We start from the raw sequence: 26,405 nt of genomic DNA on the forward strand, positions 1-26,405 counted from the left end.
GATAACTGTGCTGTCATGGAGATAGATGCTAAAATCAGGGAAACAGTTAAAATGGATGGGTCCGTTACTAAGACTGGTTTCTATGGTTCCTAGGAGGCTGTCGTCGAATCTGATGTGACGAGCATCTCTAAGGGCCATGAGGATTGAGCTGTTCAAACCTCTTCTGGTGAGTGGTTTCACTCCAACTTGGACTAATCCTATGTGTAGGAAGTTATGTCCTTTGTCTTTATGCTTTTGGATGGCTGAAGGGGATAATAAGTAGCACGTTTCGTACTCCTTGTTTATTCCATAGACTTGTTCTATGGTCTTAACATGGTAGTCTGTTTTGAACGCTCTGCTCAAAGACCATGAAGACTTATAGAATTGGCTGGTGGCTACTTTTGGGATATTCCAATCTCCTATGTCTAGATCTAGATCGGATAGCTCATAAGACTCCGAATTAAGTACTCCTACGTCTGCTGGGATATCTGGAATGGATGTAGGTTGGGAACATCTACTGCTGGTAGAAGAGTAACTTCTAAACAACCTATTCATGATTCTGGGGTTACAAGTTTAAATCAACTATCACAACCTAGTCACTTTTATCCTCAAACTTCTGGATCTAACCTTTAGATCTGAAGCAAAAGTATACAACTATGGGATAGACACCTGATCTGTGAACTCCTTTCCGTCGGACTCTCCTCCAATAATGGGGACCACCCTAACACGCCTTCTCTCGGCTTCAACGGGCTGACCAAACCAAACCTAGGAAGATTTTCGGCCTCTTTATAGAACAGAGAACACCACAGACTTTGGTAACAAATCTCACAGGTATATAAATCTGCAACAAACTTTAGGGCTAAACACAAAAATAGGAAGAATTGAGATAACAGGGAAGCAAAGGTTAATCTGAACAAATAATCACAGAATAACGAATAGAATGGTTAGAAGGAGGCTCAGCCTACCATCGGAAGATATTAACAAAATCACTAAACCAGTATACAATGATGGAAAAGAAGTAGCAGACGAAGAAATAAATAAATGGGAATGGAAGAGTTATCATGAAATAGATGTAAAACAAAATATGGGGTATGAGAGATATATCCATAAAATAATTCAAAATAATTATAATGCCAAAATAAACTGGATAACTATGGCGGTAGTGCCGACCAACTTGATTGAATGGTAAACAGTAACTTACAATCCGACCAGGCCAAACTTGGCTCTGATACCAAAAGGGGGGGTAAGTTACAGATAAAGGCCGATTGTGGCCATGTGCGGAAAATACAGATAAAGGCCGGCTGAGGCCATGATATTAGTACTATCACCATCCTTCCATCATCCCATAATCAAGCCCAGCATCTTGATTCAGCCAAAAAAATTGATGATTCTTTTGACTCCAATCAATTGTCATCATGCATTCATCATGAAAATATTTGTATCTCTGCATCCATCAGTTTTAAAAGAAAAAGGTTTTTTAACAATTATTTGAAAATCTCAAATGATCCAAACTTCTCTTCGCAGGATAAAGAGAAAGCAATATTTAATACCACTAGTAAGTGGACAATGACTTCTTCAGCAGAGAAGAAGGGCAAGGGGAAAGTACCCACAATGGACTATCCTCAAGACAAAAGACTACCAGCGGGACAGTCTTTTGTAAAGCATGAAGGCGCATCCTCTACCAGCCATGGAGGATCAACATCCCTTCAGGAACTTGTCACTCCAACAGTGACATATTCCAATGGTGATATGGCTATTGTTTTACAGGAAGTTTTATCCAGGGCTTTGCAGTTCAATAGTGGAACATACACAGACTTACCCTACTCCATTAAATGTCTCCTTGATAACCTTCACTTTGCCTACACCAGAAAAAACCAAGACCTTTTTCAAAAAACCTTCAGAGCATTAGAAATTCACCTAGTTAACCTTGAGGCTATAAATGAAGTCTTAACTAGTCAACTCTCTGGCAAAGAGGATATCCATTCAATGGATAAAATGACTATCATGGGCACTGACTATACCAAGTTCAGTCTTAAGACTCGAACTACCCTGAGAAGTGCTACCGCCAACTTGCCTTCAGATTTACAAACTCGTATTCTGAGAAGCAAGGCTATGAACGAAAGTATGAATCTTTGGTACGAGCATTTCAAAATGCTAGTCACAACCACTATTCCTAATCCAGATGATTCAGATGATATGGATAACATCCTAGTGCAAGCCGCATGGGAAGAGTACTTTGGAAGCAGCTCTAGAGTATATGAAAACAGACATCCCTTTTCGGGATTTTTGGTCAATTATGAAGATGGAACAGATGAAGATGAAAGAGATCCTGCTTGGCTCTCACAAATGTTTGAATAAGGTTTCATCAGACTTATCAAGCTAACAAGTCATGACCAAATCAGCCAACTACCCCAGATCATCCAAAATGCTGTTAAGCAGATCAACAACCCTTTTGTTTCTATCAGATGTTGGAGTACTTTACCAAATTGGGATAGAGAAAATTGGATGGAAGTTCATCCCTCAAAGCATCTCGTCCTCATCAATGGTTTTACTTATCAGGGCCCATGGTATGAAGGAGACACATACATTTCATACAAATACCCTAAGGCTCTAGCAGAACGCTGGAGGAATTACTTCAACAACCAAATTATTGATATCAGCCAGGAGCTATGGAAAGATTACCATCTTATAGGCTCTACAGACAGGATCTATGTTTTTGGAAGAAGACCATATGACTTTGCTATTAGGAATCTTAAAAAGCTTGGTCCTGATAGTCCAAGAGAGTTTCTTACAGGAAAAAAGCCTGTCCATGAACCACTTTTCTACTGTGGACTCTGCAACACCTATGCCAGATATCACGAGCACGATTGCGATAACGATTCCCCATGGGATCCTTATGATGGATATCCATCAGATGCTTCTGATACTGACTAAAGCATCCTGTCCCAGCAATTCAGGATAAGATAGCAATCCGGTTACTATTCAAAATCAGTACCAGCTACTGATATGAATAGTACCCGCATCATAAACAGCATCCGCACCCAGCAGATTCCCCGACAGGTTACTATTTCAACAGTAACCAAATCTGGAAAAGCAAGGGGACAAAGCACTATTCATGAATAGTGAAAGTTTTACTGTTCACAGACTCAATCATCCAGAGTTCCTATTGCTTTCGGTGGAAACAGCTTTCACCTCAGTAAAAGCAATTTACTCTCCGTAATTTCAGCAATCTCCAACCAGCATCCAAGGCTCCCTCCAGCCTGTATAAGGAAGCCATTTCTCCATTCTGATGCAGGTCCAATTTTAGGAGCAACTTCAGCAACTCCAAAATTCCCTCCTCTTCCAGCCAAGAGTTTATCTTTCTCAGCTTTGCCTCCTCTTTACAACCCTTAGCATTGTAATCAGATGGCACTATCATATTTTTTTATTTGTAATATCATGGCCTCAGCCGGCCTTTATCTGTATTTTCCACACATGGCCACAACCGGCCTTTATCTGTAACTTACCCCCCTTTTGGTATCAAGATAACCCTACCTCTCCATCAAGAAAAATTGTAGCACCAAAACCTCTCTCCTAAAAATAGGTGACCCCTTTGTCAAGCCTCAAGAGCCTAGCCAACAGCCTTCGGTACAGGAACCAAGTAAACCTGAACCCAGTAACCATCAACCCAAGATAGATTTGGACCAATCCCACAATAGGTTTGTCCTGTCCAAGAAGGAAGTTAAGATCAATGACCTTCAAAGAGAAACCAAGGAAACTGGGTGTGAAATTAGGACCTTAAAGCAAAGTCTTAAAGCCCTCCAGGAAACTCAACCCTTGGAAAACACTTCTTATCAAAGCAACAAGAAAGATCCCTCAGATAATGAAGTTAGCCAAACTGTTGACCCTATAGCTGATCTCATCTATGAACCTAGCAAAGAATTGTTTTTAGATGCTATCACCAGGATTAACTTCCATAAATGGCATTCCAAAGTCAGGATTGTCATTAGCAAAGATTTTGAATTCAAGGTCATAGCCTTAATTGATTCAGGTGCTGATCTCAACTGCATTCAAGAAGGAATCATTCCCTCCAAATACTTTAAAAAGTCTAGGGAATGATTGACATCTGCAAGTGGTGGAAAAATGCAGATTGAATTCAAACTTCCTAAAGCCCATGTTTGCCAAGATAACACGTGTTTCAAAACCACATTTGTTCTTGTCAAAAATATGACAAACAAAGTCATCTCAGGAAATCCCTTCCTTTGCATCCTTTGCCCTTTCATAGTGGATAGTAAAGGAATCACTACCCAACCCTTTGGCCAAACCATCAAGTTTAAGTTTATTAGTTGAATTCCAAAATATCATGAATGAGATTTTTAATCCATTCTCTAGTCATGCCATTGTGTACATCGATGATGTACTCATTTTTTCAGAATCTTTGGAACAACATCAGAAGCACTTAAGAGCATTCCTCCATACCATCAAGCTCAATGGTCTTGTTGTTTCAGCCCGCAAGATCAAAATTTTCCAAACTAGAGTTCGCTTCTTAGGATTTGATATTCACCATGGTGTAATCAAACCCATAGATAGAGCTATCCAGTTTGCAGATAAGTTTCCAGATGAAATCCTAGATAAAACCCAGCTCTAGAGATTTCTAGGTTCTCTCAACTACATCTCAGATTTCTATCAAAATCCCAGACAGCAATGCAAGCTCCTTTTTGATAGACTTCGAACCAATCCATCCCCCTGGACTCCAACCCATACTACAGTGGTCCAGCATATCAAACAATATGTTAAAACCCTTCCTTGTTTAGGAATTCCTGCTGACAATTCTTTCATGATTGTCCAGACCGATGCATCAAACATAGGTTATGGTGGCATCCTCCTCCAACGTGCTAGTCCAAATTCTCCTGAATAGATAGTCTGTTTCCATTCGGGAATATGGACTCCCACTCAGATTAATTATAGTACTATTAAGAAAGAAATACTATCTATAGTACTATGCATTTCAAAGTTTCAAAGTGATCTTTTAAATCAAAAGTTTTTAATCAGGATTGATTGTAAATCCGCAAAACATGTTTTAGAAAAAGATGTTCAAAACATCGCATCAAAACAGATTTTTGCACGATGGCAAGCCATCCTTTCAGTTTTTGACTTTGATTTAGAATTCATTGAAGGAAGCCAGAACAGCATCCCTGATTTCCTAACCCGTGAATTTTTGCAGAGTCATAGCCAAGATGTCCGGGAAGAAACCCGTAAACAACCATAGCCCCCAAAATTGACTAAACAGCAAAACCTTGTAAGTTCTAGCCAAGCACAGAACACAAGCAAGCCCGTACCAATCACTCCTAGCCAAATTATCCCATTACCCCAAGCAAAAAGCCCTAGACAGGATAACCCTGCCTCTCCATCAAGTATTGCTTTTGAGCTTTGTGGAAAGGGTAAGCTTTCTATGGTTCTTTGCTAGATTTTCCGGTGATCTGAACAGAATCTAGGCTAGATTGAGACCTTGTTCTGTGAGCGATAGGCTGCTGGATTGGCTGAGGATAGTCTCTATAGACTTGGTTGATGATTTGTTCAATCCTTAGTCCGTCCCACCATTTTACTAAAAATTCCCTATCTAAGAGATTGGTATTGATCTTGTACTCCCATTTGCTGATCCAGTGGATTCTGTATCTTTGGGAGAAAAGCAGGATTACTGGAAATTGGGAACGGTGATTCGAAGTCTTATACCTTGAATCAAAGTACCTCAAAGCGTCCTGTAAAGGATCTGGAAAAATCTGAGGGACTGAACCGAACATCTCCCACCACCTTAGGAACCAAGATGGGAGCTTTCCCACGAATTCTCTGCTAAACATCATGAACCATGAGTGGTTGAAATTTTGGTTCTGGATGAAGAGAACTTTCTCAAAGGCATCCATATAATCATAGTAGCTGTAATAAAGTGCTGAGCCGGAGGGGGATCTGTAATTTTTGAGGATCCTTAATTCAGAAGGATGTTGTCCCCAATCATGGCAACTGACAAATCCTGTGATGATGAACTTGTGATAGAGATGTCTGTTTTCATATACTCTGGAGCTGCTTCTAAAGTACTCTTCCCACGCGGCTTGCACTAGGATGTTATCCATATCATCCGAATCATCTGGATTAGGAATAGTGGTTGTGACTAGCATTTGGCTGGTTGTGGCCATGTGCGGAAAATACAGATAAAGGCCGGCTGAGGCCATGATATTGCAATTAAAAAAATATGATAGTGCCATCTGATTACAATGCTAAGGGTTGTAAAGAGGAGGCAAAGCTGAGAAAGATAAACTCTTGGCTGGAAGAGGAGGGAATTTTGGAGTTGCTAAAGTTGCTCCTAAAATTGGACCTGCCTCAGAATGGAGAAATGGCTTCCTTATATAGGCTGGAGGGAGCCTTGGATGCTGGCTGGAGATTGCTGAAATTACAGAGAGTAAATTGCTTTTACTGAGGTGAAAGCTATTTCCACCGAAAGCAATAGGAACTCTAGATGATTGAGTTTGTGAACAGTAAAACTTTCACTATTCATGAATAGTGCTTTGTCCCCTTGCTTTTCCGGATTTGGTTACTGTTGAAATAGTAACCTGTTGGGGAATCTGCTGGGTGCGGATGCTGTTCATGATGCAGGTACTGTTCATATCAGTAGCTGGTGCTGATTTTGAATAGTAACCGGATTGCTATCTTATCCTGAGTTGCTAGGACAGGATGCTTTAGTCAGTATCAGGAGCATCTGATGGATATCCATCATAAGGATCCCATGGGGAATCGTTATCGCAATCGTGCTCGTGATATCTGGTATAGGTGTTGCAGAGTCCACAGTAGAGAAGTGGTTCATGGACAGGCTTTTTTCCTGTAAGAAACTCTCTTGGACTATCAGGACCAAGCATTTTAAGATTCCTAATAGCAGAGTCATATGATCTTCTTCCAAAAACATAGATCCTGTCTGTAGAGCCTAAAAAATGGTAATCTTTCCATAGCTCCTGGCTGATATCAATAATTTGGTTGTTGAAGTAATTCCTCCAGCGTTCTGCTAGAGCCTTAGGGTATTTGTATGAAATATATGTGTCTCCTTCATACCATGGGCCCTGATAAGTAAAACCATTGGTGAGGACGAGATGCTTTGAGGGATGAACTTCCATCCAATTTTCTCTATCCCAATTTGGTAAAGTACTCCAACATCTGATAGAAACAAAAAGGCTGTTGATCTGCTTAACAGCATTTTGGATGATCTGGGGTAGTTGGCTGATTTGGTCATGACTTGTTAGCTTGATAAGTCTGATGAAACCTTATTCAAACATTTGTGAGAGCCAAGCAGGATCTCTTTCATCTTCATCTGTTCCATCTTCATAATTGACCAAAAGTCCCGAAAAGGAATGTCTGTTTTCATATACTCTAGAGCTGCTTCCAAAGTACTCTTCCCATGCGGCTTGCACTAGGATGTTATCCATATCATCCGAATCATCTGGATTAGGAATAGTGGTTGTGACTAGCATTTTGAAATGCTCGTACCAAAGATTCATACTTTCGTTCATAGCCTTGCTTCTCAGAATACGAGTTTGTAAATCTGAAGGCAAGTTGGCGGTAGCACTTCTCAGGGTAGTTCGAGTCTTAAGACTGAACTTGGTATAGTGGGTGTCCATGATAGTCATTTTATCCATTGAATGGATATCCTCTTTGCCAGAGAGTTGACTAGTTAAGACTTCATTTATAGCCTCAAGGTTAACTAGGTGAATTTCTAATGCTCTGAGGGTTTTTTGAAAAAGGTCTTGGTTTTTTCTGGTGTAGGCAAAGTGAAGGTTATCAAAGAGACATTTAATGGAGTAGGGTAAGTCTGTGTATGTTCCACTATTGAACTGCAAAGCCCTGGATAAAACTTCCTGTAAAACAATAGCCATATCACCATTGGAATATGTCACTGTTGGAGTGACAAGTTCCTGTAGGGATGTTGATCCTCCATGGCTGGTAGAGGATGCGCCTTCATGCTTTACAAAAGACTGTCCCGCTGGTAGTCTTTTGTCTTGAGGATAGTCCCTTGTGGGTACTTTCCCCTTGCCCTTCTTCTCTGCTGAAGAAGTCATTGTCTACTTACTAGTGGTATTAAATATTGCTTTCTCTTTATCCTACGAAGAGAAGTTTGGATCATTTGAGATTTTCAAATAATTGTTAAAAAACCTTTTTCTTTTAAAACTGATGGATGCAGAGATACAAATATTTTCATGATGAATGCATGATGACAATTGATTGGAGTCAAAAGAATCATCAATTGTTTTGGCTGAATCAAGATGCTGGGCTTGATTATGGGATGATGGAAGGATGGTGATAGTACTGAGAGTTTTTGATATAGAAGCTTTCTGGAGGGAGCTGACTTCATAAGGTTCGGGGCTTCTCATGAACTCAAATTTGACTGACTGACCAAAGGGATGGGCTGTGATACCTTCATTATCTGTGATGAAGGGATATAACAAACACAAGAAAGGGTTCCCTAGGATGACTCTATTTGTCATGTTTTTGACAAGGACAAATTTTGTCATAAAGGATATGCCGCCTTGGCAAACCTCAGCTTGTGGGATATTAAAATCAATTTGCATTCTTCCGCCACTTGCGGATGTCAATCTCTCCTTGGACTTCTTAAAATACTTGGAGGGAATGATTCCTTCTTGAATGCAGTTAAGATCAGCACCTGAATCTATTAAGGCTATGACCTTAAATTCAAAATCTTTGCTGATGACAATCTTGACTTTGGAATGCCATTTATGGAAGTTAATCCTACTGATGGTGTCTAGGAACAAATCTTTGCTGGGTTCCTGGATAAGGTCAGCTGTAGGGTTAACTGTTTGATCAACTTCATCATCTGAGGGTCCTTCCTCATTGCTTTGATGAGAAGTGTTTTTCAAAAGTTGGATTCTTCGATTGAGAAGATCATAATCAACCCTGAGAATGGTTAATTCTTGTTTTAGGGTTCTAACTTCTGATTTGGTTTCCTTAATTTCTCTCTGAAGGTCGTTGACTGTAACTTCCTTCTTGGACTGGGTAAACATATTATAGATTTGCTCTAAATCTACCTTGGGCTGCTGGATCTTAAGGGCAGGCTTGCTGGTTTCCTTTACTAAGGTCTGATGGAAAAGGGTAAGCTTTTGAGCTTTGATGACAGGATCTTCTATAGCCTCTATGAGGTCTAAAAGAAGTTCTTCTTGCCTGTTTAATACATTGATGGTTTTGTTCCTACAACAACCATCTTTGCATGGTGTGGGTTCATCCGGGCCACTAGAGGTACTGGTACTAGAGGAATCTGGGGATGACCTGTATATCTGCCTAAGCTCACTGTCACTAGCACTGCTGAATGACTCGCTATCTGAGCGGTCAAGTTCTAGTAACTTGAAGATCTCATTTTTGCTGGGTTGGTCACTAATGAGGGTATTGATAAGGGATTTGGCCTTAGCTCTACACTCGCTCTTGAAATGACCTTTCTTTCCACAGTTGTAGCATTTGCCTGATGCTTGTGGAATGGGTTCCTTGGATTTTCCTTTCTTATAGAAATCATCAGTCTTGTACTTCTGTTTTCTATAATACTTGGTTGCTTTCTTCCTATAGGATTTCTCAAAGGATTCCTTTCCTTTGTGCTTGGATTTCCTCTTGGAAGGTTTAATTGAGGGTAAGCCATACTGTGTACACTCAGCCGGCCTACACTCAGCCGGCCTCCTAGGATATATATATATATATATATATATATATATATATATTCAAATATGAATTAAATAATGCTCATATTTGCCATGATAATGTTTGCTTCAAAATTCCCTCTATACTTGTTAAAAACATGACTGATAAAGTAATTCTTGGTTTACCTTTTATTGATTCTTTGTATCATTTTCTTACTGAAGATGATGGGATTACTACTGATCCTTTTGGTAAAAAAGTAAAATTCAAATTTTGTGCAAAGTGTGAAACTCATAATATTAATAAACATCTTAGCTTTATTAAACAACTTTCTACTCATTTGTTGCCAACAATTATTGCTGATTGTCACAGTGTCCTGATGAATGATAGATACCCTGATAATATGGATATCTCTCTTGTTGACTACTTGCATGATGACAAAATCCCTAGTGAAAGGTATATCTTCACCAAAGGATTTCCTATGATTCCTACGGATGCTAAAACTCAAAAAAGTCTTCTTTGCATTAGCCTTTTGACCAAGTCTTTGCTTTGGTCCAAAATTCTTCGTAGCATGTTATCTTCCTACAATAATATTCTCCAACACTCTTACCACAATATTCTCCAACACAATCATTGTCATCCTAACACTCATTGTCCGGTACAACTAATATATATTACTATTGATCTTTTCAAAAGAATTTTAATAATACTATTTACTCATACTTTTGAAACGAATTGTAGTTACTCTTACTTTTCCAAAAAATATTCTATCACACTATTAACTATGGCCAACTGACTTAACATCCTCTCTCTTACTTGGCAGGACAAAGTAAGATTTAATACTACCACTACTAAGTGGAATATTATGACTTCTTCGGCAGAGAAGAGGAACAAGGGGAAAGCACCTGCACAGGACTTTCCTCAAGACGAAAGGTTCCCAGCGGGATACCCTTTTGTAATGCATGAAGGCGCATCTTCTGGAGTAAAATCCAGTAATGCAACATCCCTTCAAGAATTTGTCCCGGCAGAGGTGACATATTCCAGTGGTGATATCATATTAACTTTACAGGAAGTATTGAACACAGACTTGCAATTCCATAATGGAATCTATAGTGAATTACTAGATTCCATTAAATTCATTCTACACAATCTTCAAGCTGCCCATTCTTCAGACCACCACAAACTATTCAACAAAACCATGAGAGCACTTGAAATTCACCTTGTTAACCTTGCTACCCAAATTGTTGACCCTACTATTGAAAATGCAGCCTTTGCCGACTAGCTTTTTAATTGCCTTGTTTACGCTCAAAACCATCATGATGAATTAAACCTGATTAGTCAACTCTTTGGCAAAGAGGAAATCCATTCAATGGATAGAAAGACTATAATGGGTACTGATTTTGCTAGATTGAGTTTAAAAAGGGGGAAGGATAACAGCGCAGAAGGCGGAAGCACAACAGATAGTAGATATATGGAATAATTCAAAGTAAATGATAATTGAAAATAAGGTGGTAGAACCAGCCAAATAGTTGTTATATCAAAATAAGTCAAAGTATTGAAAACAACAGTTGTTTATTGAATATACATCAAAATACTTATAGTAGTAGTAGTAACAAGATTACAGTGATCAACAGGTTGGGTAAATAGTACAAAGCTTGAAAGCTAGTCCTGGTTCCTAGTTACAAGCTTTGTGTAATCAGTGAGATATCTTGATCTAAAGAGGTCCTAGAGAGAGTTCTAAGGGAAATCCTAGAAAAAGATTCTGAGTTTTACAATAAGGGATAACCCCCTTATATAAGTGAATAAAGAAGTAAATAGTACAAAGTAAATAGTGACATTTTACTATTCACATCAAGACCCGTGAGAGTAATAGGAGCGCAATATCTGGAAAGAATCAGATAAGCTTTTGAGACCGAAAGTAGTTTGGCATGTTGCGCCTAAAATATCATCAAAATAGCTTTATCTTTTCGAAAAGCCTATATCTTGAAATAGTTAACAATGGAAGGGTGATGGAGCCAATATAGTCAACAAGGGATCATTGTTGTCAGGAAAGCATTTCCAACAATAAATATCCAATAAGAAAATCTTGTGTTGGGATCACTATGCTTTTTAGGTAGAAGTTGCATCAGACGGGTAACCAGCATAAGGGTCATCTGGAGAGGGATCCCATGGGGGATCATCATTGCATTCATGTTCATGATAAGTTGAATATTGGTTACAGAAACCACAATACATTAATGGTTCATGAACAGGATCTCTTGTGAGAAGTATTCTTGGGTCATCATGTTCTTCCCATTGTAAATCCTGGACCGCAGAAGCATACGATTTGTTAACAAAAACAGAAATTCTATCTGTACAACTAAAGAAATGGTAGTCTTTCCATAATCTTCAGAGACATCAAGAATTCGATTATTAAAATAACTTCTCCAACATTCAGCAAGAGCATAGGGATGTTTATGGGAAACATAAGCATTTCCTTCATACCATTGGCCTTGGTGAGTATATCCATTAATAAGAACAAGATGCTTGGAAGGTTGAACATTCATCCAATTTTTTATTCCCATTTGGGTAAAGTACTCCAACATCTGATTGAAACATAAGGGGTTGCTGCAACATCTGCAACTGCCTTTTGGATAATATTAGGGAACTGGTTAATTTGATCATGACTCGTTAATTTGATGAGTCTGACAAAACCAAATTCAAACATTTGAGAAAGCCAAAAAAGATCATCATCAGAACCATCTTCATAATTAATCAAAAGTCCAGGGAAATGATGGGTTTTTTCATGAACTCTAAGACTGCTCCCAAAGTATTTTCCCCATTTCTTTTTCAAGTAGCTTCTGTTGGGGCCACCAGGTTCAACAATGGTAGGGGCAATTGGGACAAGGGTTTTGAAATATTTTAACCAAAGATCAAGATATTTAGTCATAGCCTTGATTTCAAAAATACAAGTTTGTACTTCTGGAGGCAAGTTGGCAACAGCACTTTTAAGCAAAGATTGGGTTTTTAAATTCAATCTAGCAAAATCAGTACCCATTATAGTCTTTCTATCCATTGAATGGATTTCCTCTTTGCCAAAGAGTTGACTAATCAGTTTTGATTCATCATGATGGTTTTGAGCGTAAACAAGGCAATTAAAAAGCTGGTTGGCAAAGGCTGCATTTTCAATAGTAGGGTCAACAATTTGGGTAGCAAGGTTAACAAGGTGAATTTCAAGTGCTCTCATGGTTTTGTTGAATAGTTTGTGGTGGTCTGAAGAATGGGCAGCTTGAAGATTGTCTAGAATGAATTTAATGGAATCTGGTAATTCACTATAGATTCCATTATGGAATTGCAAGTCTGTGTTCAATACTTCCTGTAAAGTTAATATGATATCACCACTGGAATATGTCACCTCTGCCGGGACAAATTCTTGAAGGGATGTTACATTACTGGATTTTATTCCAGAAGATGCGCCTTCATGCATTACAAAAGGGTATCCCGCTGGGAACCTTTCGTCTTAAGGAAAGTCCTGTGCAGGTGCTTTCCCCTTATCCCTCTTCTCTGCCGAAGAAGTCATAATATTCCACTGAGTAGTGGTAGTATTAAATCTTACTTTGTCCTGCCAAGTAAGGGAGAGGATGTTAAGCCAGTTGGCCATAGTTAATAGTGTGATAGAATATTTTTTGGAAAAGTAAGAGTAAATAAAATTCGTTTGAAAAGTATGAGTAAATAGTATTATTAAAATTCTTTTGAAAAGATCAATAGTAATATATATTAGTTGTGCCAGACAATGAGTGTTAGGATGACAATGATTGTGTTAGAGAATATTGTGGTAAGAGTGTTGGAGGATATTATTGTAGGAAGATAACATGCTACGGAGAATTTTGGACCAAAGCAAAGACTTGGTCAAAAGGCTAATGCAAAGAAGGCTTTTTTGAGTTTTAGCATCCGTAGGAATCCTAGGAAATCCTTTGGTGAAAATATACCTTTCACTAGGGATTTTTTCATCATGCAAGTAGTCAACAAGAGAGATATCCATATTATCAGGGTATCTATCATTCATCAGGACATTGTGACAATCGGCAATAATTGTTGGCAACAAATGAGTAGAGAGTTGTTTAATAAAGCTAAGATGTTTATTAATATTATGAGTTTCACACTTTGCACAAAATTTGAATTTTACTTTTTTACCAAAAGGATCAGTAGTAATCCCATCATCTTCAGTAAGAAAAGGATACAAAGAATCAATAAAAGGTAAACCAAGAATTACTTTATCAGTCATGTTTTTAACAAGTATAGAGGAAATTTTGAAGCAAATATTATCATGGCAAATATGAGAATTATTTAATTCATATTTGATTTTCATTTTAGTTCCATTAGCAGAAACTAATCTTTCAGTAGATTTTTCAAAATATTTAGAAGGAATCAGTCATTCTTGAATACAATTAACATCAGCACCGGAATCAATCATAGCAACAACATCAAAAGCATAATCATGAGCAACAACAATTTTGACTTTAGTGTACCATTTGGGCAGCATATGTTTAACAAGAGACAATTGATTATCAATCAAATTAATCAGGGTACGATCAGAAACATTACCAGAAGGAGAAGCTGGTTGATCAGATTCATCTCCGTCCTTTTGCTCATCATCATCAGATTGGTGCTTATCCATAGTTTTATCAATTTTTAGAATTAACAATTCTTGTTTAAGATGATCATTATCATGTTTAATAGTTTTAACATCATTTTTTAATTGAATTATTTCTTATTTAACAATTTTTATTTCATGTTGAAGATCATTGACAGTTATCTCTTTTGATTTATTTTTATTAAATCTTTTCAGAGTTTCTTCAAAACTTATCGTAGAATTAGGTCTTTTAACCTTATCTTCTTTTGTTAAGTTTTTCAAAAACTTGTCAAGATAATCTTTCTGTAAATTAGGGTCTTCAATTTTACTTATCATTGTTAATAGTAAATCATCATTTTCTTTACTTTTGGTTAACATTTTAACAGATTTAATCACATTACAACAAGAATCTCTACAACCAAGTTTAATATTAGGAGATTTAGAAACATCACTACGGGAGTGATAATCTGAATCAAATGAGGAGGAAAAATTCTCTTCAAAGGAATCGGTTGAAGCAGTAGATTCAAGAATCTGAAATAATTCATTTTGATCATTATTATTAATGTTCAATATGTTCAGCTTGTTTTTCAACTTACCAGGATTTTGGTTACAGTCTTTACTGAAATGGCCAAATTTGCCACAGTTAAAACACTTACCTTTACCTGATCTCTGTTTATCATGTTTTCGAAAAGCAGTTTTGTTTTTAGCATAAAATTCATTAGGCTTAACAAAGTGGGTTTTGTATCTTTTATGCTTTTTATGGGAATAATTTTTGTAAACCTTATTATGTTTACTTTTTCCTTTTTGCCTGGAAGGGATAATAGGAGGTAAACCATATTGTTCACAAAAATTACCTATCTCATATTTAGCTTTCTTTTTATCTTTTAACTGTTGTTTTAACCATTTTTCATCATTGCACAAATTAATTCTAATTTTCTTAATAGTGCTGAAAATATCACCATAGGTTAAATTATCAAAGTCAATAGAATCATTTTTACCAATTAATTCATTTTTTACCTTATGAGCAAAAATAGGAGGTAGACTATTAGGGTCCGTGAGGAACATCAGAAGCGCCAAAAACATTAGGAGTGTGAAATTTGGAAGCTTTATTAGGTGCCGAAAGTAGTTTGGCATGACATGCCAAAAACAGTATCAATGGAGACAGCATTAGTGAAAGCAGCAGATAAAACAATAGTAAATACTTTAACCTTGGGTGAATATTGTAGCAGATTTGGCTGTTGTGTAGGCTAGACAAATAGTGAAATCAGCAGGATTGTAGATCAGTAGTGGACTACCATCATTTAGATGGATCCAGTAGAAGCAGCATTAGATGGATAACCTTCATAAGGATCCCATGAGGGGCAATAGTTTAGGGAGGATCATCATTACACTCATGTTCGTGGTAGGTGGCATACTGATTACAGAACTCATAGTATAGCAATGGTTCATAAACAGGATCTCTTGTGAGAAATATCCTTGGATCATCATGATTTGTCCTTTGAAGATGGCTGACAACAGAAGCATAAGGTTTATTTATAAAAACATAGATTCTATCTGTACATCCTTCAAAGTGGTAATCTTTCCACAGATCTTGGATGACATCTAAAATCTGATTATTGAAGTAACTTCTCCAGCATTCAGCAAGGGCATAGGGTCTTTTGAAGGAAACATAAGTATTACCTTCATACCATTGTCCCTGGTGGGTGTATCCATTAATGAGAACAAGATGTTTTGAGGGTTGGATATTCATCTAATTATTTCTTTTCCATTTTGGTAGAGTACTCCAGCATCTAATAGATACAAAAGGATTTTCGGTTTTTGAACAGCCTTTTGTATAATACTAGGAAATTGGCTGATTTGATCATGACTCGATAATTTTATGAGTCTGATGAAGCCAAATTCAAACATCTAGGAGAGCCCGAAGGGATCATTTTCTAAACCATCTTCATTATTGACCAGAAGGCCAGGAAAAGGATGATTCATTTCATGTACTCTGAGACTACTCCCAAAGTATTTTTCCCATCTTGTTTTCATGTAGGAACCATTAGGATCATCTGGATCAGGGTTAGGAGTGACAATAACAAGAGTTTTGAAGTATTGGACCTAGAGATCAAAATCTTTGGTCATAGCCTTGCTTTCAAAAATACAAGTTTGTATTTCTGTAGGCAAGTTGGCAACAACACTTCTTAATAAAGTTTGGGCTCATAATACCAAGTTCCCTAATCTCTTGCATTTTGTTAAAAAGTTCAGAATCCCTTGGATTTTAAAATGGCGGTATAGCAAGAAAGGTGATGTTCTTGCTCGATACTGGTATGTTAAATGGTGGGATAACTTTGGCCATGTTCAACAGATAATTGACAATATTACCAAAGAAAAGACCCCCAAGCTTCTGCCCAGGCAACTTTCTCCTGCTCATTTGGTCTACAATGCCACTACGCCATCTACTTCATACACCAAGGTTACCAAGAAGAACCCTTGCCCCTCATGAGATCCTTATGAAGGTTATCCATCTGATGCTGCTTCTACTGGATCCATCTGAGTGATGGTAGTCCACTGCTGATCCACAATCTTGCTGATTTCACTATTTGTTTAGCCTGCACAATGGCCAAATCTGCTACAATATTCACCCAAGGTTAAAGTATTTACCATTGCTTTACCTGCTGCTTTCACTAATGCTGTCTCCACTGATACTGCTTTTGACATGTCATGCCAAACTACTTTCGGCACCTAATAAAGCTTCCAGATTTCGCGCTCCTAATGTTTTTGGAGCTCTTGATGTCCCTCACGGACCCTGATATGAATAGTGAAAAAGTCACTATTCACTGTTAATATTCACTGCTTTATTTACCTATATAAGGGAGGTTGTCCCTTATGGAAACTCTGAATGTAATCTACCTACTTCTCACTATTAAGAATTCTCTAGGGCTTCCCTTTAGAACCTTTCTACTCCAGAATTCTTTGCTTTTCAAACCTTGTAACTCATGGCAGTTCTCAAGCCTTGCTGCTTATCCTGTTGATTATTGTAATCCTATAACTTCTGCTATTACTACTGTAAGTGTTTTGAATTACTTTCAATAACACTTCTGTTTTCAATATGTTTTAACTATTTTGACATAACTACTTGGCTGGTTCTATGCCTTACTTTTAAATATATTTACTTTGAATTATTCTATTATTGTGCTTCTCCCTTCTGTGCTGTCGTCCTTCCCTCTTTATGGTATCAGAGCTATTCTTTCCTTGGCCGCTAGTAGAGTTGTTGTGCTTTTTGTGTTCTGTCTATGTCTACCCGAACTTGTGATACTTTGTTGTCGTGTACCCTTCTTACCGTCGTTGGTGCCAACGTAGTCGTAAAGTGAAGTCCTAGATTTGAACAGTAAGGCTCGTGAAGCTAGGAGAGCGTGAGGGCATGAGAGGAATAGGGTTGGTTACGGTATGTGTTACGAAATGCAACAGTTGTGAGAAAAACATGATAATTGAGTATTATAACTAGGATAATTATGGATAGGATGTGGAAATCCAACTCCTCTGTTAGTTCCAGGACTGGTTGTCCTCCTGATATTGTAAATGAAGAAGATCACACTGTAGAAGAAAGTGAGTACCCTGAATTCTGAAAATGAAATATCCCTAAGGTCTCTACTAAATCTGTTTATGAACTTAGTTAGTTTGAAAATAATGTTTTCTTTGAGTATAGAGTTAGAGTTGTTGAACAAACTTTTTCTATCTCTAGATCTTATAAAAATGTTGTTTGTTTTCCAGAAAAAATATTAATGATTTCATGACTAAGAAACTTAAATATTTACATATTGGAATTGTTCAAGTTACTGTTAAACCTTTAACTAGAAAAGGTATTAACGCTTCTATTCTTATGTGTTTACGTGATGCTAGATTTAAGAGATTTAATGATAACATTCTTGGTATGATTATTGCTTCTCTGTATGATGGTCTTGTTTCCTTTGATTGTTATCCTAATTTTGCTCTTACTTTAGATGATCCTAATATTATTAAAGCCTTAACTTTGAATCTATTGACATTTGGTTATGATATGGATGAAGGCAGTAAGCCTGTTACTCTTATTTACCGCATTTACTACCGATTGCTTGATTCTCAGTTAACTCCTCGTGCTAGAGGAAGAGATCCTGCTGGTAAAACCATGTTAATTCAATGTTCCACCCCTAATGCTAAGATTCAAGTCCCTAAGATGATTCAATGGCAAGATATAAATCTTCCCAAAGAATGGACTTTGGAATGGGAATCTCCACTTGTTAAACCTATTTTTGATGAACTTGATCTTACTAATATTCAACAATATGTTGATGGTATTGTAAAAATTTGTTTTGGTGAAAATAAACCTTTGAGGATCAACGAAGGAAGACATTCCTTTGCTGGAACTGAAAGTTTTATTAAAAGAGATCATGATATTGATGAGTTCTTGAAAAAGAATTTTGGAAAACCTGATTTAAGGCTAAAAGGAGTTGAGAGCAACAATTCTCAAGTTAGCACTACTTTTTAAAAGTAAGGCGGTAGAACCATGTTAGGATTTATGCCCTTAAATCCTATTGTATGATGCTATGTATGATATTATGTATGACATGATGTATGACTTAATATTGTGTTTGATAAAGTTATTTTATTATTATCTAAAATAATGGTAACATGAATATGAGACATTATCATATAGTCCATGAGATGCATTGTATGTGATTTATGTGAAAAGTCACAGAAGATGTAAATCACAAGTTCTTTGTAAACTCAGAATTTATAGTTCGTAGTCGGTGATGAAATTGGGCATTTCATCTGCGAAGACTATAACGTGTCAACTAAGATGATTTGTCTTGATCATGAAAGTGGAAACTTCTAGTTAATATGTTGATATGTTTTAAGAGTTAAAATATATTGAACAGGACCGCTGTGAGATTTATTATTCTCCTAACGACTGTCAAATGAATAATAAATCTCGCGACTTCTATTTGCATGAACTCTTAATCCTGAGAGAATAATGGACCTGATCATGAGGTGTAGGTTGCTTTGATATATCAGGAGTGAGACCTGAAGTGACGGTCAAAACCTCAATATGTTGGGCAGTCACATTTAGTGTTGATGGAACATATATTCTTAAGATGGAATTCATAGTCTCTTGATGGAGATATAAAATATTCCCTTGAGATAAGTTTAATGGTTTCAGTTATTCAGAGAGTTAGGCCTAACCACTTTAGGAAGAAATTACTAAAGTATATATTTATGAAATTGGATTTCATAAATATATAATGAATAACTTTAAAGAATTAAACCGGGTACTCAAGGATAAGATGTAGTAATTTACAAAGTGGCAGTCTACGTTTATGACTTTGTGTTACTATGAATATTTTATGAAGGGGTTACGTGTTTAATAAAGTCTTGGGATATAATTTATTAATAAGGCCTAGAGTGCAATTATATTTATATAGTGGTATTAAATATAATTAATGGTAACTTTGGACTTGTTAAGAGTTGACGGAAAAGCCCAAGGCCCATTGGAGCTAGTGTCTTATTGGTCCCTTTTGGTCCCACTCCAAGCCACACACTAAAGCCCAATTGGAAAGGCCCAATAGGCCAACCCAATTAGATAATCAGTTAGTTATAAAGGGAGAAACATACAGAATTTTTATTAGATGAGATTAGAAAAGAAAAAGAAACGGTATGTGAGAGAGTGTGAGACACATTTTCATTTTCCCTTTGAAAAACTGATTGAGAGACCACACATCTTGGGCGTAAAGTGGAATTGGAGTGAAGATTAAAAGTGTTCCCAAGTGTTTCTAATCTTTGTTTTGAATTTCTCCACACCAAGGTACGTTATCTTGTTCTTAAATTCTGAAATTTACATTGTGCACGTTATCAATCATGAATGAAATAGATCCTAGTTCGTTGCTTCCGCTATGTGTTTTGCATGAGATGCAAAATCAGAATTTTTCCTTCAAACCAGTCAAGCAGTCATATCAAAATAGTCAAAAGATATTGAAAATAGAAGTGTTATTGAAAGTAATTCAAAACACTTACAGCAGTAGTAGCAGTCGTTATGAGATTACAATAATCAACAGGATAAGCAACAAGGCTTGAGAACTGTCATGAGTTACAACCTTTGAAAAACAAAGAATTCTGGAGTAGAAGGGTTCTAAAGGGAAGCCCTAGAGAATTCTTAATAGTGAGAAGTAGGTAGATTATATTCTGAGTTGCCATAAGAGACAACCCCCCTTATATAGGTAAATAAAGCAGTGAATAGTAATAGTGAATAGTGACTTTTTTCATTAACCAATCAAAAAGTGGTTTACATTGTTTCCTCAGATCTTTGTAAAAATCAACAACATAGTTTAAAGACCCAAGAAATCTTTGGAGTTGGGTTTTGTCAGTAATCTCATTAGGAAATTTATCAGCAAATTGGATAGCTCTATCAATAGGATGAATTTGTCCTTCACCAATGTCATAACCAAGGAACCTAATCTTAGTTTGGAATAGTTTAATTTTCTTGGTAGAGACAACAAGTCCATTTTTTTTTATGGTTTCCAGAAACGAGTACAAATGTTTCCAGTGTTCATCAATAGATTTGGAGTAGATCAGGACATCATCAATGTAATAATGGTGAAATGACTGAAGGGATTGAAGATATCATTCATAATATTTTGGAATTCACTAGGGGCATTTTTGAGACCAAAGGGCATAACATTCCACTCATAATGACCAAAAGGAGTGGTTAAAGCAGTTTTGTACCTATCTTTTTCACTAATTTGGATTTGTCAAAACCTAGATTTCATATCAAACTTAGAAAAGACTACCGCATCACACTTTTTATGAACTAAATCATTCTCCTATGTTGCTGATGTGAATTGTATTCAAGAAGGTCTGATCCCTTCTAAATATTTTGAAAAATTAACTGAAAGATTGGTTTTTGCTAATGGTACTCAAATGAAGATCAAATATAAATTGGGTAATGCTCATGTTTGCCATGATAATGTTTGCTTTAAGATACCTTCTGTGCTTGTGAAAATATGACTGATAAGGTGATACTTGGACTTCCTTTTATTGCTACTTTGTATCATTTCTTTGTTGAACATGATGGAATTACTACTAATCTTTTTGGTCAAAGAGTAAAGTTCAAATTTACTTCAAAGTTTGAAATTGATAATGATAATGCTTTGAGTTTGATACATGCTAAAGTTAAACATCTCAACTTCCTTAAACAAGAAGTTAAATATAAGAAAATTGTTGAACAATTGTTTGATAAATTATTGCAATCCAAGATTGATAATTTTCAGAAAATCTTGATGAATGATGTTTGTTCAGATGCTCCTAATGCTTTTTGGCATAGGAAGAAACATATTGTTGACTTGCCTTATGTTAAAGATTTCAATGAAAAGAATATTCCTACCAAAGCTCGCCCTATTCAAATGAATGCAGAAACTATTGAATTTTGCAAAAATGAAATCAATGATTTAATTGAGAAAAAATTGATTACCTTAGTTTACACTATTCTCAAACATTTTGTTGGTACTCCATCTAACATTTCATCTCAAATTTCTGATTACTTGAATAATTTGAGATGTCCTACTATGTCTGATTATAGATGGTATTAAGATGTGTTTATTTCCAGAGTAATGCTCCGGAAAGACTCCACGAAGCCTTATTGGAAAGAGGTTTATTGATGGTTTGCCTTCTATCTTTTCTCATAAGGTAAAACAAGAATTAATTGGAAAAAATGATTCTATTGACTATGATAATTTAACTTATGGTGATATATAATAGCTCTGATACCATAAAGGGGGAAGGACAATAGCGCAGAAGGGGGAAGCACAACAATAGAATAATTCAAAGTAACTGTATTTAAAAGTAAGGCGGTAGAACTAGCCAAACAGTTATATCAAAATAGTTAAAAGATATTGAAAACAAAAGTGTTATTGAAAGTAATTCAAAACACTTACAGCAGTAGTAGCAGTAGTTATGGGATTACAATAATCAACAGGATAAGCAGCAAGGCTTGAGAATTGTCATGAGTTACAACCTTTGAAAAACAAAGAATTCTGGAGTAGAAGGGTTCTAAAGGGAAGCCCTAGAGAATTCTTAATAGTGAGAAGTAGGTAGATTACATTTTGAGTTGCCATAAGGGAAATTTTATATATAGTACTATGCATTTCAAAATTTCAAAGTGATTTGTTAAACCAAAAGTTTTTATTAAGAATTGGTTGCAAAAGTGCTAAATATGTTATTGAAAAAGATGTCAAAAACATTGCTTCAAAACATATTTTTGCCAGATGGCAAGCTATTTTAAGTGTTCTTGATTTTACTATTGAATATATTAAAGGTTCACAAAACACCATTCCTGATTTCCTTACTCGTGAATTTCTGCAGTCCCTCAATGGCAAGTAGGAGATCCAAGGACAAACACCCTGCTGAAACACCTAAACATAAAGGGGGAAGGGCAACGACGACAGCGCAGAAGGGGGAACTTAGCTGGTCTGAAAACAAACACCGTTCCTGATTTCCTTAAGGAGAAATGAGAAGGAAATGAGAGCTCTCAGTTTCGTAGAGAAGAGCGAAGGCGATTGGTGTTTAGTAGGGAAGAGAGCAATAGGTGATAGGTGCACGCACTTGTAACCTATCACTCTCTTCCTTACGCACCTAAGAGCAAAGTTTTCTTCTCTACAACTAAAAGTTTTCTTCTTTATGCACCTGAGGTATATATATAAATATAATACACATATAAATAAATATATATATATGTGTGTGTGTGTGTGTGTGTATTTATATTTATATCTATAAATATACATATATATATATAAATATATGTGTACATAAATATACATATACATATATATATTTATAGATATACCCTAGAAAGAATGAAAGCTTTAGATTCAGAGTTAGAAAAGGAAAGAATTTGAACCTCATCATAGATCATCTTTAGCAAAAACCATGATAGATAATTGGCATAATAGACAAAAGAATAACTTAGTAAGTACAGACATATCTATAAACATGACATATATAAAAAATAGTAAAAAAGATAGCCTAATAGAGACAATGGATGAAAGAAATGATGTAAATACACTAAAAACAACTTTAACAAATAGTAAAGAAGATAGTCACATAATACAAAAGAAGTAGAGAAAGAAAGTAGTCCTATAGAAATAATGCAAGAAGAAGATGACATAGATAGACAAAAGAGTAATAATAAGAAAGATGATCTAATAATGGAAAGAACAACATGTATAGAAGACAAAGGAAAGAATCCTAGTGCTATAGAAACAACACAAAAGAAGAACCTAGACATAATTGATAAAGACAAAGAAAAAGGAATGATAAGAAAAGGCATAGTAAAAGAGATGATAGAGAAAATTGAAAGACAAAACAACACCATTGTAAAGATAGAAGCTATACGTAAGGAATTAGATATAAAAGGAGATATAGAAAGAGAAAGACAAATGAGTACTCTAGTAGAACTAGTCGACAAAGGAGTATTCTAGTAGAACTAGTCAACAAAGGATGGACAAATAATGCTCTTAAGAAAAATGATAGTTTAAAGGAAAAAATTGACGAAAGACTAAAATCAATTGAAAGATCTATGATAGATACCCAAAATAATAGTTTAGTAGAATTAACTAAAAAGATATAAATTTTAAATTCATCTTTAGATATAGACTGAAAAAGAGACATAACATTTTTAAATACTACTGAGTCATTAGATAATGTGAAAAATAACAGACACACTGGAAATATTATTTGTCATAAATGTAAACAATATGAAAATACTAAGAAACAATGTGATAGACATAATAAAATTGTTAAACATATCAGTAAATTAGAATTTGAGAAAGATATAATAAATGAATTAATGGAAATGTTTGACGTTAAGCAAAAAGAGATTAACCAAGTAACGAAAAGGGAAGAATTAAAATCAACCAACCTACTCAAAGTCAATTAAAAAAAAAAAAAAAAGACATAATAATGAAATTGATAAACAATCTACCTAATCACTTAAAAGATAAAGAAATATTTAATAAAATTGAAAGATTCTATAGACATACTTATTGCCTGTATTAAGTGTAGGAAATATGGACACCATGAGATAGGATTACAAGAGAGGAAGGAAGTGAAATTCTGCAATATTTTGTTCATCTATGTCTATGGAATTATCTTCTTTTATTTCTTGTTTTACTATTTTTGCTTCTGTCATTAAGTCTTGTAGAGTTACTGGTTTTATGTTTGTTCCATCTTGTTTCATTTTTGTCTTTACCTTCTTATCTTTTTCTCCTTTTCTACATTGCATAACGTGGTGTCCATATTTCCTACACTTAATATAAGCAATAGGTATGTCTATAGAATCTTTTAATTTTAGTAAATAGTCTTTTTTATCTTTTAGGTGATTGGGTAGATTATCTATCAATTTCATTATTATGGCTTTTTATTTCCTTTTTCTTTTATTGACTTTGAGTGGGTTGGTTGATTTTAGTTCTTTCGGTACTTGGTCTATCTCTTTCTGTTTAACGTCAAACATTTCCATTAATTCATTTATTACATCTTTCTCAAACTCTAATTTACTGATTTGTTTAACAATTTTTCATTATGTCTATCACATTATTTCTTAGTATGTCCATATTGTTTACATTTCTTGGCGGGACCACAATTTGATTCCTTATAACCACTCTAAAAACAGGCCCACGTGGTGTGATATCGAATGCCATAAAAGATTTGTGTGTCTTCTTCATCACCAATTGGTTTTGAGGTGGAATGACGCAGCTCACGGTCCTACAAATGGTATCAGGGCCAAGATCATGGGTTCGAGTTACAGGAGTGTCATTGTGAGGGAGAGATTGTTGGGGGGACCACAATTTGACTCCCTACAACCACTCTAAAAGTAGGCCCACATGGTGTGATGTCGAATGCCATAAAATATTTGAGTGTCTTCCTCATCTCCAATTGGTTTTGAGGTGGAATGACAGAGCTCAAGGTCCAACAACATTTATGATAAATAGTATTTCCAGTGTGTTTGTTATTTTTCTTATTATCTGATGACTCAGTAGTATTTAAACTGTTATGTCTCTTTTTTTGTTTATATCTCAAGGTGAATTTAAAATTTTTATCTTTTTAGTTAATTCTGCTAAACTATTATTTTGGGTATATATCATAGATCTATCAATTGATTTTAGTCTTTCGTCAATTTTTTCCTTTAAACTATCATTTTTCTTAGGGCTATTATTATTTGTCCATCCTTTGTTGACTAGTTCTACTAGAGTACTCCTACTCCTTTGTCTTTCTCCTTCTATATCTTCTTTTATATCTAATCTCTTACGTATAGCTTCTATCTTTACAATATTATTTTGTCTTTCAATTTTTCTAACATCTCTTTTACTATGCATTTTCTTATCATTCATTTTTCTTTGTCTTCATCAATTATGTCTAGAATCTTCTTTTGTATTGTTTCTATAGCACTAGGATTCTTTCCTTTGTCTTCTATATGTGTTGTTCTTTCCATTATTAGGCCATCTTTCTTATTATTACTCTTTTGTCTTTCTATGTCATTTTCTTCTTGCATTATTTTTATAGGACTACTTTCTTTCTCTACTTCTATCATTCCTGACTTCTTTTGCATTATGTGACTATCTTCTTTACTATCTGTCAGAGTTTTTTTTGGTGTCTTTACTTCATTTCTTTCACCAATTGTCTCGATTAGTCCACCTTTTTTACTATTTTTTATATCTGTCATGTTTATAGATATGTTAGAACTTACTAAGTTATTCTTTTGTCTATTATGCCAATTATCTACCATGGTTTTTGCTATGATGAGGTTCAAATTCTCTTTCTTTTCATGAATTTAAAGCTTTCATTTTTTCTAGGAGGTCCAAAAAACTATCATGTTTCCTTTCTACTTTAGTGTTTATTATGGATTTTCCACAGTTTCTAAAGATTCTAATTTTTTATTAATCTTGTCTAACAAACTATTATTGGGTCTATCAATCAGTCAGTTGATTTTATCTCTTGTTATTGTACTCCAATTATTTGTGCTATTATTATAGTTATAATAATTTATATCACTATCAAAATCAGAATCTGTATCATCATAATTCAAATTACTATTTAACCATTTATTGTCTATATGTCTTATGCTATAACCTTCGTCATAATCTATGTC

General features: G+C 35.5%; 1 long non-coding RNA gene across 4 annotated transcripts in view; it reads left to right on the forward strand.

Annotated features, from left to right (window-relative positions):
* The window catches only part of LOC142619698 (uncharacterized), a 39,036-nt gene extending 16,098 nt beyond the window's left edge, over positions 1 to 22,938 (forward strand). The window contains exon 4 of one of the 4 annotated variants that reach the window (XR_012841539.1): positions 22,625 to 22,938. This is a non-coding gene — a long non-coding RNA (uncharacterized LOC142619698). Of the gene's footprint in view, positions 1 to 14,037; positions 14,153 to 14,200; positions 14,387 to 14,634; positions 14,964 to 22,624 lie in introns of those variants that run through there. The other 3 variants (XR_012841536.1, XR_012841537.1, XR_012841538.1) reach the window with 3 other exon arrangements.
* The last annotated feature ends 3,467 nt before the right edge of the window (positions 22,939 to 26,405 follow it).

Source organism: Castanea sativa, chromosome 12 (assembly GCF_040712315.1).
Source record: "Castanea sativa cultivar Marrone di Chiusa Pesio chromosome 12, ASM4071231v1".
NCBI classification, from domain to species: domain Eukaryota; kingdom Viridiplantae; phylum Streptophyta; class Magnoliopsida; order Fagales; family Fagaceae; genus Castanea; species Castanea sativa.